At 50.6% G+C, this 11,711-nt stretch overlaps 1 protein-coding gene and 2 long non-coding RNA genes across 6 annotated transcripts in view; 2 read left to right on the top strand and 1 right to left on the bottom strand.

Moving 5' to 3' along the window:
* The window catches only part of SOX6 (SRY-box transcription factor 6), a 366,784-nt gene extending 358,222 nt beyond the window's left edge, over window positions 1-8,562 (bottom strand). Inside the window, exon 1 of one of the 4 annotated variants that reach the window (XM_085063213.1) lies at window positions 8,405-8,562. The gene's annotated coding sequence lies outside the window, so the exon portion shown is untranslated. Of the gene's footprint in view, window positions 1-2,085; window positions 2,153-2,652; window positions 2,792-3,896; window positions 4,304-8,404 lie in introns of those variants that run through there. The other 3 variants (XM_085063212.1, XM_085063211.1, XM_085063215.1) reach the window with 3 other exon arrangements.
* LOC146436716 (uncharacterized) lies at window positions 2,486-3,439 on the top strand. Its single transcript, XR_014852761.1, has 2 exons — window positions 2,486-2,624; window positions 2,790-3,439. It is a non-coding gene; the product is annotated as an uncharacterized LOC146436716 (long non-coding RNA).
* Window positions 4,437-6,626, top strand: LOC146436717 (uncharacterized). The gene is made up of 2 exons (XR_014852760.1): window positions 4,437-4,646; window positions 5,907-6,626. It is a non-coding gene; the product is annotated as an uncharacterized LOC146436717 (long non-coding RNA).
* Window positions 8,563-11,711: the final 3,149 nt, after the last annotated feature.

Raw genomic sequence — 11,711 nt, forward strand, 5'->3', positions numbered from 1 at the left:
AGGGAGAAAATAATGCGTTTAGCAGAGGATGCGAGACTGCCGAGCAAAGGGCCTCCTAGACGCTCATCGCTGAATGAATTAAAGTTGCCGGGGAGGAGGCCGGGGGAGCCGGAGCGAGCGGCACAAGCAGAGTGACAGGAGGGAAGGAGCCGGGAGCGGCCGGCCGGGCGCAGGGCGGGCAGACGCGGCGGCCGGAGCCCGGCGGGGCCGCTCCCGCTCCCGCTCCCGCTCCCGCCCCGCCGAGGGGCGAACCCTGCGGGCCCGCGGGCTATCGGCGGCTCCGGGGGTCGCTGCGGGGCCGGGCGCTGCAGCCCAGGGTCCCCGGCCGGGGCAGGGCAGAGCAGGGCTGGGCTGGGCTGGGCTGGGCTTCTCCCGGCCGGCCGGCCCTGCGCCCCCTCCCCCGGCTGCGGGCGGCCGGCAAGCCCGGGAAGCGGCCTGGAGAGCTGCGCTGGGAGCGATGCCCAGGGCTCACCTTCCCCTCCCCCCGCAGAAGCGCGCTTCAAAATGGTTTTGCAGGCGAGGCTGGCCAGCCTGCACTCGGTGCAGGGCTTCCAAGAGCAGTGCCTGGGTTGGTTTCCGTATATTCTTTGGCTTTTAATAGCTAGCTGAGGGGAAAAAAGAAAGCATTATTGTTTTCTTTCTTTCCTTCTCTCATTGCCTATTCTAAATTTGACTCCAAAGTTTAAGCAGTTGAATTGGCTAATTCTGAATACAGTCTATTGAGAGACCAGACACAGCAGTATATCCCTGTATAGCAATAGATACAATGTGCTGAATTGGCAGTCTAATTATAAATGTGGCATTTGGACCTCCTTTCAGACCCAGTGCCACCTTACCTTATGAGGGAACTTCAACTACAGCAACTGTTCAAAACAAAATGCCATTACAGGATCAGCTTCACCCAACACTGGAACCAGCCAGGGGATTGTTTTACAAACAGCCTTTCTCACTTAACACAAGAATGTATTATAAGGAAAAGTTATGGATAGTGCAGAGTCTGAAGAAAACGCGTATGTAGTTTCTGCCAGGTGTCGAGCTACTTCAAACTGCAGCATACTCCAAATGACCTCATTATTTTCTTTTAAATGTACTCACTATAAATAATTATTCCTTAGTTTTACTAGAACGAGCTGCTAGGTACGCTTGCTGTTTATATTCCAAGCGTAGTGTGCATGTAACGTCATGAGCACAGAAACCCACGAAATATCCTGGCTCAAAACAAAAACCTGCAATAAGATCTTGCCAAAGAATCGTGGGGTGCTGAAAAAAAGTTTTTTAAAGGGTCTTTTCCAGGGAAATATCTGTATATAATGGCATGCTACATGCACATATCTCACATTCATTCTTATTATTTACTTTATGGTATTATAATGGCTTAATTAAATGAGTGGGCACAAGCACGTCAATAAAACAAGTCAAGTCAAGTCGAAGTCTCAAAACAGGTTTCAAAATTGCTCCATTACACGAATGCAGAAAGGGAAATTCGTTAATTTTTGGACTCCAGACTCTGCTTGAGGACTGGATAGAAGTGTTCTCTTGTCCTCACGATCAGCACTGAAGGTGGAAATGGCAAAAAATGTTAAAATGAGGGTAAAAGAGAGCAGTGGGAACAAAGTGCCGCTCGTGCGCCAAAGGCTATTTAAATTTGCTTAATAAACATATACCTTATCTACAAACAGCAGGCGAAGATATATTACTCTATCACAGAAAGTTTCACCTCTCTGTTTTTGGGAAACACCCCTGGGACAGCACTAATCTGCCGTCCCCAGGCTCCCACCGGGCTGCCTTTCCCTGCGGCCCCCCTTCCCCCCACCCCGGCCACTCAGACACAACACTAATTGTCCTTTCACGGTGCCACTTTCACTCCTTCCCGTCCTTTCAAAAACAACAAAACCGCAGCAAACCCCACGGTGAGACGGCCCGCAGGAAGCGGAGACAGCGCTCGGCTGGCCGGGAGGGCTGCCTGGCAGTGACCTCCGGGCCCTGGCCGGGCTCGCCGCGCCGCACGGCTCGGGCCGCGGCCGGGGGCTGCCGGCCCGGGGACACGCTGTGGCGGCTGGGCTGGCGCTGCACGCGTGGAAGTACCTGCTCGCATCACGCCTAGCCGCTCTGCCTCTCACGTATCTACACCCAGCCGCGACCCCGCCGCCGGTACACGCGTGCATGCATTACACGAGCGGGCAGCGCCGTGCCCGCTCCTCCCCGGAGCAGGGCAAGCCGCAGAGGCACACTCATTAGCTCCCACTGATGATTCCTTTCAGGATCATGAATGGAACAATTGTCAAAAACTGCGGGAAAAAAAACAAGACCCGAGACTATTATATACAGACACAGCTTGTGTGCGCGCATGTGACAGTTGCAGGCAGCCCAGATTTGGCCATGAACTCTTCAGCATTACCCGAGATAAAACATCAAATTGCTTGTACGGTAAAAGAGGCTTCTTATCCCCAATCCAAAATTAAAAAATCAACAGCTTCGAAGGTAGTGAAACCCAGGAAAAGAGCAAGCTCTCCAGCAGACACACCTTGCCTCACTCGTATCCTGCAGCACCGCCTATAAACAGCTGCGCTAGCTTGTTGCAACTGCCACTATTTTATTTTAAAAGAAGAATAACAGTAATAATAGTAAGTTAAATACTTCCTGAAAACTTACTTTGCATTTAGTTTAGGCACTATTCTTTTTTTCAGCTCGCAACGGAAGCCGTTTTGTCCAGGTTAGGTATTGTCTACTTATGGATCAGCCTCTGGCTAAGGGTTTATTTTAATTTATGGCTTATGCATTCTTTTAAGGTCGATTTGCATGACCTCCGGCAAAGAGCTAAGGCAGCAAGAAATCCCAAGTCGACTGTTGCCACAAAGCGGCACGCATCTCCCCTTCCCCGGGTGTAAACAGAGCTCTCAGATGATGGACTGCCTTCTTCCCCCCTCCCCGTGTATCACAAATTAGGGCGCGATATCGATTTTAAAGTTTTCGCTATAACTTTATCCAAAGGCTCTGCCGGGAGAGATAAGGCGGCGGCGCAGCGCGGCGGCTCCTCGGGACAGCGCCGCGCCGTGGCCGAGCGCGGTATGGCCGCCGCTCCCGCAGCTTTGTGTGCTCCCCGCAGCCGTCCCTGGCCAACTTCAAACACTCACCCACCTCAAACTTCGCGCAGAACCTACAGGCACCACTAAACTCCCTTCGCCTTGCTCCATCCCGCGTCTCTCGGGGTTATCCGCCAGGAGAAACCCACGCGAGCGCTTCGGAGCAATGACAGCAGCGCTCCGCTCGCAAAGATTTATTTCGGATTTTATTTTTCCTCTCTTTCTCCCTCTCGTGTTAGTTCCTTACGTACAATATCTTCCCGCACCATGTGTTCGCCTGCCGTGGGTGATCTTAAAATACAGCGCTGATCTGTCACTACATTTTAAAATAAACTCTACTCGGGAAGGATGAGAAAGTGTTGTGATTTCAAGGTACTGGGGTCCCTTAACGTCTCGGAAACCTCGGGATTCAAACAGCCCCGGAAACTCGCATGGGGACGAGACTGTAACTACTTTTCCCTAAAGAAAAGGGAAAAAAAAAAAAAAAGAAAAAAAAAAGAAAGAAATAGAAACACAACACCCTCGTGATATAAAAGTAAATAATCGTGCAGGGGGGGGCGGGGGAAAGGAAAGGGTGAATTCAGCAATGTTAAAAGCTAAACAACAGATCTATCTCCGGACGCTGCTGCTTCACTCAATTGCAACTAATAACCCATTAAAGACAGCGCAGGGGGAACCGGATTCTCTCCTGCAAAGCAACATAAATCCAGCGAAAACCCATTAAACCACCGCCACCGCCACCAAGCCACGCAGCACTACACACCACAGCAAACAACAGGTATACAACACAATAGGGCTGGTTTTCCTGGTTACCTCCTCGGGATCCAGTGTGGCACAAAGCACTGGGAGAGCCTCCTTTTTTTTTTTTTGCAACGCGCTTCGGTAATTTTCATTAAAAAAAAAAAAAAAAAAAGGGGGGGAAGTAGGTGAAGGGGAGTTGGAGGGAGGGGGAGAGGAATAAATGGGTAGTAATTCGGTAAAATAAAATGAAATAAAATAAAATAAATGAACTAGAGTCTGCTGGTGTTTCTCCGGGCCATGGATGTGCAGGATCCCGATCGTTAGAAGTTTGCGGATGGGTTGCCTGGAGATTTGGTTACAATCAGGTTCATTTTTTTTTTTTTTTCCTCCTGAAACAAGTGAAGGCGATGGTTACTGCTGTCAATCTTGGCAATCAATGTGAGCGGCCATGTCGTAAGTATTCAAAGCATTTCCCGTCGTGCAACATCAGAAAGTGAGTGGCCAGGGCATTGATCTGAGGAAGGCAAAAGGAGGCAGGGCTCCCCCGCCCAGACAGCACAGGCAAGATGAGACAACACAGGGAGAGAGAGAGAGGAGGGAGAGGGGAAGGGAGGGAGAGAGAGAGAGAGAGAGAGGCTGGGAGCGAGCGGGGAGAGCAACAACTGCGGAGAAAGTGAGCACAAAACAGAAAGTGAAATCGGCGCGGGCTGCCAGCCGCATCCCCGCGCAGCTATCACCACTCACAGGGCCATTAGACACATGAAACCCTACACCGCTCCGCTCTCGCTAATGACCACTGATTGCCCGGAGTGGTGAGGAAAGGTACTAGAAAGTTACCGGGGAGGGGGTGCGAGGGCGGGGCGGGGGCCGGAAAAGGAGGAGGGGGAGCGGGGGGGTCCCGGGGGAGCCGGTTCGCGGGGCCGGGGGGCGCGGGGGGGTGGCCGTGTCACACGGGGCCGGACCGCCCTCCGCCCTCCCTCCGCCCGCCGCGCTGCCTGGGGACACACACGCCGGGAGAGTCCTGCCGGCTCGCGGGATACACCAGAAAAAAAATAAAATTTAAAAAAAAAAAAAAAACTGGAGAAAGACGATGTGCAGGAGGAGGGAAGGGCTGGCGGCGTGGGGAGGGAGCGGGGACGGCGAGAGGGAAGTACTCAGCAAGCGCTTACTGACAGCTGATAAATGGGACTCTGAAGAGCCCGATCCCACAGCACGGCCGGGAGGGGGAAGAAAAAGAAAAAAAAAAAAAATATATATTAAATGGAAAGATGGAAAGTATAAATAAATTACACTAGAGATGGGGAGTCCGGCTACGGGGACCCGGGGGAGAGGAGGCAGGAGAAGGCACTCAGAGTCCACCAACTATTTAGTGATGGATTCAGCAGAGAGGTAAAACGTGAGCGCAGTGAAAAGGGAAAGACAGGTATGGCCGGAGAGGAAAACTGATTTAGGACGGACTCGAGCTGAAGTTGGGATTCTCGTGGCGACGACGAGAAATTTTAGCAGCGGCAATATATAAATATCCCTCTCTCTGCCTACCAAAAGGCAACAGATAAGGACTGGAATATCAGCTTGAATACCAATTTAGGAACTCACGCTCTCTTGGAAGTGCTAATTGGGGAGGGGGGGGAGATCTGGGAGAAAGAAGGGAAAACTATAAGGAGCTGTGGAGAAAAATCAACCGGTGGCAGAGTACTGCAAACCCAAGAAAGTCTCCCTGCTGTATTTTTGCATTCCAAAGGTAAACATAAAAGAGTCTTTCAAACTGTCAGGGGCCCGCAGATCAGGTGGGCAAACAGCGCTGCAGAGCGAACGTCTCCCTCTTTTGATATTATTCACACCTAGGCTAAACTGTTGTTAAGATGGGAGTGCGGAAAGCAACCTCAAGCCCACAAAATGAGAGAGAGAGAGAGAAGTTGTTGATTCATCTCTGTATTTTTGGCACTTTCTCCCCATTTTCCAGAAGGCGCCTGGAACAGTTAGTAACAGACAAACTTTTTAATTTTAAAATAGCTTCATAACTTATAGAGGCCAAAAACACGAGGAGAGAGCCTGATTTCGCTTTCCTTCTCTCTCAAGCAGAAACTTGCAGACTAGGTTAGACCCAGAAGCACACTCAGCCCCACTGCGAATGAACCTGGCTTCAGAAGGACGTGATGAAAATTGAGCATTAACGCGATGGCACAGGACAGATCTGACCTGGCTCCGTTTCATTTTGTTAACAAGCTGTAAAACTCGACACACTGCTGGAGTCATGCACGTTGCATCCTCTACCTTTGCTATCCGAGGTGCTATTAGCCCTCTCGAGTCGAGTTCAGAGAAAATGAGTTGTCAGTCAGAACCTCTCAGAATAGTGGACCTATTCTGTACAGGGAATTTGGCAATTCCACTACAATAAAAGGAGTAACCAAGTCCTATTTGGCAAGTAGCAAACACCTTGAAATAGAACTTTATAATTATCCAGTAAAGCTTTATCATCAGATTAGCTGGATGAGGGCACAGTAGCTAATTTTCCATACATTCTTTTAATTTTAATAAAAGACACTATAAAAGTGAAATTCAGAGACATGGAGAAATTGTATGATTGTAAATAGTGAGTTTGTATTCACCTGCGTTCGGCTAATTCAAAGTATTCACCTTGCTGCAGTTACCCGGTGTGTGGAATTAACAGCAGTAAATAGCTGCCTTTCGAGATGTTGCTCTGTCCTTTTTAATCTTTAATAATAAGAATTCCCGTGATTGACCACTAACGCTTTCCTTGTAACACACTTAAACCTGCTTCAAGTAAAGGAAACACCTTGACTTTTTGCACAACTAGTGTAGCTTTGGCGCGCAAAAAGAAAAAAAATTTAAAATTAGCTACGTAAGAAAAGACTTATAAATCAGAATACAAGGAAGAATATCCTGCCTCAGTTTGCAACTCCAGCAATTTGTTACTGGAAGTTTTTTTCTTCCAAGAGACAGAAAGGGAAAAAAACCCCAAGCACTCCTCAAATATAGCGTCTTCCTTATTAAATGCGAAGCGGGAATGGGACAAGAGATAATTAAGGCATCAGATAAATCTAACCGCCCACCTAGCTCCAAATCGGGGGAGCTTCGCGCTGCACTCCCGAAATTCCAGTGCAGGGAATGACACTGGGTTGGGGCAGGACACGGCAGGGATGCGGCCACGCTCCCATGCGGAGCGCAAGGAACGCTCTCCAGCTTGTTGCTTCCCCTGTGTGATCAATTAAGTTACAGATGTAACTCACAGTGCCGGAGAGCGGCAACTTCTCGGCGGCGGGAAAAGAGGATTCCTTGGGCATTGTATGCAAATGTGCGTGTGTGTGTGCGTGAGAGCTGCACGGGGGAAATTGTGCTTCCCTCTTTGTTTGCATAAGGGAACACCCGCCGCGCGGATCCGTCCACACGTGCCGAGAAACAAGAAGACGCTTTTACTTTTAGTGTTACCCCACGACGAGAAACCGCGTTGGAAATTACTGCCCTTGCTTTTGGCTTCATTAAGGCTAAAGCCAGGCAGCGCAGGCAGATGTTGAGGAGGGATGCTGACCTGCTGGGGGTCCCTGCACAGGGAAGGGACGGCAGGCGCTCACATCACGTCGGGGCACTTACCTGTGCACAGCTGTCATGGTATTTTGTGCCCTGTGTCTCATTAAACGCGTTAGAGTAAAGCAGTATTCAACAAGCGAGGCAACCTGTCTGTGTGCTAAGTTGTACGTACCGCATCTTTAGCAGGAGCAGCAAACCTGCAACTCCTGGAGAGTTGGCGGAACAGTCTCAGAAGTTTTTGATTCAAAGGGCAAGAATTTTCACTTTTAAAGTCATTCACCCAGTTCTAAACTGTCCTGTCTCCCCAGTTAATGCCGGACAATTAAGAGGCATGCTTATAAATTCCCTCTGCGGACACTGTCCGACAATGAAGGCTTTTTATAGGCTTGCTAAAGATGTTCAGAGAAACTTTTGCAGAATAATCAACAGCATCTGAGAGAAAGCTAAAGGAAAAGAAGTCAAAGCCTGATCATCCGATTGGGAAAAAGTTTTGTTAGACTAGATAGAAGCACATTACTGCACGTTTCTTCAAAAGCAAACCCATCAGCTGATCCGAGATACCCTAGAACAAGAACCTCTGACAAACTCCTCCAAATTTAGGGTACGTTTGCATTTTGTAACACTCAAAGCTAAAGATCTGCCTGAAAACAAAAACTCTGAGTTCCTTTCAGCGTCATCTGCCAACAAAATGTATTGTCTTGGCAGAAAGAGGATCAAGGAGATTTTAATTTCATTTTAAACTGTGCATCATCTTGATAGTGAAGGGAAAAGCCGCAGCAACAATCTCCCCGCTCCACGCCCCCGCCGTTCAAAAAAAAAAAAAAAAAAAAAGGGGGGGGGGGGAAGAGAGAACTGGAAAAACCACATAAACTTTTACAAAGAAAATAAAAGCAAGTTCGACATGAAACCCCCTTCCTGTCTAGGAAAGTTCATTTTAAAGGTCCCCTCTGTAAATCTAAAGTGCAAACACCAGGCTAAGGTAGTGAGTGGCTGGAATTTGCATGCTGATAAGAGAAGGCTGTTGTACTTACAGTGACAGAGGGCAGGCTGCGGAAGAAAAGCTGTTTGTGTTAGCCTGAGAGTCACCCAGGGCTGCAATGAGAGGAGAAGAGAGGAGTGGGAGTGCCAAGCTGGATACACCTTCACCGCATCTCATCACATCTGCCAGCCTCTCTCTCCCTCTCTCTTTCATTTCCACATTCCCTTTGTTCCTGAAAAAAAAATCTACACGTCACATCAGTCCCCAGATGCAGTCTACACCAAAGAAAAAAAAATGAATAATTCAATCAAACTGTGCATAGTCTCTAAGGCAATAAATCTATTGCACTTAAAGAAACGAAGGGTAATTACCGCTATAGAATTAGAATAAGGCCAGAGCGCGCAGGGATCCCAGGGTCTGTAAACTCCACGGTCAAATAAAGTTTCATTTATTTAATCCTTTGACAACCCCAATGTAAACTAAAGGGGAGGATCAGAACTTATTCCGGTTGGGTTTGAGAATGCTTGAAGTGAATGTTATAAAAGGAGAGCGCCCGTGATCTGTGACAAACACAATGCAAGGGAGTAGAAGTGTTTCGCTGCATCACCTCCAGGGTCCGTTCCCCCCTCCCTAATGAAGAGCAGACCACACTCCCACTTCCACCGGCTCCTGCTGCTCGCTGCAAGTGCAGCGGGGATCGCTGGCAGCCAGCAGCCGCCTTACCTGCTCCCGAGCGCCAGCACAGCCTGACAAAAACTCAGGGGAACCGGCAATTTTGTTCCACGCTCTGGCGGAGAGAAGCCTCGGGGGATTTGCAGCGGCAAGGATTGCCTCGGAACGCTGCCCCTGACTCGCGGATGTGTGCGGGGCTGAGGCGGGGGACTGCCCGCCGGGGGCGGGGGGAGCCCGGCGGGAGCGGAGCCCGGCGGGGCGGGCGCGGCGGCGCTGCCGGAGCGCGGTGACGGACCGGCCGGGGCGGGATGCGGCAGCCGCGCAGCTCCCGCTCCTGCCTCTCAGGCTGCTCCCTCGGCTCGGAGGTAAGACGACTCTACATTGTGTTTGTCCCCCCCACGGGTACCCCGGGTGCCAGGGGCACGCTGCCGTGCTAACGAGGGCGGTGGCTCGGGGCTGTGGCTCGGCGCCTTGTGCCCGAACCGAGCCGGAGCTTAACGTCGGCATCTGCCGCTTTACACTCTCCATCACGTTCTTTGCAAACTTCTCCTGGGGGGCTAGGGGAGGAGTGAGACGGAGAGGGGGAGGGGGAAACTAACCCCAGGTGAGACCGTGCTCTTCAGATGCCGCAGACCCTCGCTCCGATGCCGCCGGGCTCTGCGTCGACCGGGGAGGCTGAAACACCTTCCGCCGGCGCGGAGCATCGCGCCCTCCCGTCCCCGCGCCGCTGTAGCAGCGGTTTGATTTATCCGAAACATTAGCGGGACTGTTATTGCGCTGAAGGCAGCGCGGAGCGCGCTCCCGGCTGCCCGGGCCCGTCCATGTGCTTACCGCGCCACCGTGAGGCGGCCGCGGGCCCCGCACCGAGCGCGCCGCGGAGCGGGGACACCGCCGAGGGGAGGCTGGGGCTCCGCCACGGGCAGCCCGCAGCCCCCGGGGCTCCGGGACAGCCACGCCGCTCCCTCCCGCCCGCTCTGACAGGCCGGAGAAAGACGGGGAGAATTTAAGGAGAATTGAGGGAGGCGGCAACACACAAAGCGAAAGCACGGCACCGGTGTTTGTTTTCCTTAACCACCTGCCCCGAGACTTTCTCTCTCCTTCGCCTGTCTCGCCGTCGCTGGGCGCTCCCCAGGGAGTTGGGGTGAGTAGGGCAGAGCGCATCCCGGCCCGCTCCTCCCGCCGGCACCGCTCCCTGTAAATCCCCTCCGACCCCCTGCTGGAAGGCAGTGTCCCCTCGGAGCCTGTGCCAGGGAGCACCGCTGGCACCTCTGGCCATCCTCTTTCTGCCTCCTTCCCCGGCCAAAATCAGGCCAGTTGCACTGCCCGGGCTTTCCCGGAAGATTTTCCTTCTCAAGTCTTTTAGCTGATTTCAAGTTTGAGGCTGGGGGTTTGGTTATATCTATATTAATGGAAGGGGAATGGGAAAAAAGAAAGGACGAACGACTAGGCTGTCACCATCCATGGACAATACCTGGGGTGACACTGCTAAAAGTTGTGGACAAGGCTCAGCACGATGAGTTTTTTAGGCACGCTCCAGGCACACAGAAGCTATGGGAATGGATCTACTGTAGGACATAGATCCATTTATACAGGGGCACAACACATCACTTACCTCTCATGAAAAGCTTTGACTCAGAAGGGGGTTCCTCTCGTGAGGCTTTTAGCAACTGGTGGAAAGCATCCCAGCTACTGGAAAGCATCCATCATGTCAGGGCATCCTGGCACCCAGAAAAGCACTAACTGCACTGGCAAGGATGAAGTCACTTAACTCCCAGCTACTAGTTGCACTGGCAGAGTAAGCTCCGCATGTGAGCCATGAGAACACTAATAACAAGCTCCAAAAACATGGCAATTACATTCAGCTGTGATTGGGAATCACCTTAAGATTGGATAGCTGATGCTTTTCATACAGAGTAGAGTAGAAAAGTACTTCATACAGAGTAAAAGTAGAAAAACAGTAGCGTGACTGGGGAAGGTGCAAACATTTCCGCTGAAATGCATCTGCTCCTCCTATTCTGGGAATTTCACCTAACAGCTGGATTTGCCTGTTTGTCATCTTAATAATTTTTCTACTCCCGTCTCTGTACAACAGGACAACCATAAAACACCGCTAACATACAAAAAGGCAGCTCCAGATTAACAGTGATTTTAAAAGTACTTTTTTCAGAAGCAACCCAAAGCCGTACAAGAGATGTTTAAAGCAATCATCACACTCATACTAAGGCATCTCTTCCTTGAGCATGCACCTGTGTAGCCTCACATATTATACCAATTTTCCCAGCCTCAGCTGGGAATAGCAGAGCTTGTCTGGTGAATGAGGAAGGACAAGAAGATGTGTGTCAGATAGAGCTATACCTACACGCACATTTGAGGGGCCAGGAAGGGGCTTGTGCTAGTGGACCCCCTTACAGCAGCCCTATTTTATATTCCAGCCCAGAGTAAGCTCTAGGTCAGTGGTACAAAGATGAAAGTTGCTGAGGATTTTCCCCTAGAATCTCAGTGACAGAAAAGCCTTTGCTAAAACGTGATGACTGTAAACCCCTCTCAGCACACCATGGTGCTTTTATTTTCTCACTGGCAATGTCCCATTCTGACAGCACATGCTGGAATTCAACAGAGCATCTCTAGGCTTTTATTGTAACACTGCATTTATTCCATCTGTTTATTTTTGTTTTATATACCCACCC

Source organism: Lichenostomus cassidix, chromosome 5, assembly GCF_008360975.1.
Source record: "Lichenostomus cassidix isolate B80296 chromosome 5, HeHo_3.0, whole genome shotgun sequence".
Lineage (NCBI taxonomy): Eukaryota > Metazoa > Chordata > Aves > Passeriformes > Meliphagidae > Lichenostomus > Lichenostomus cassidix.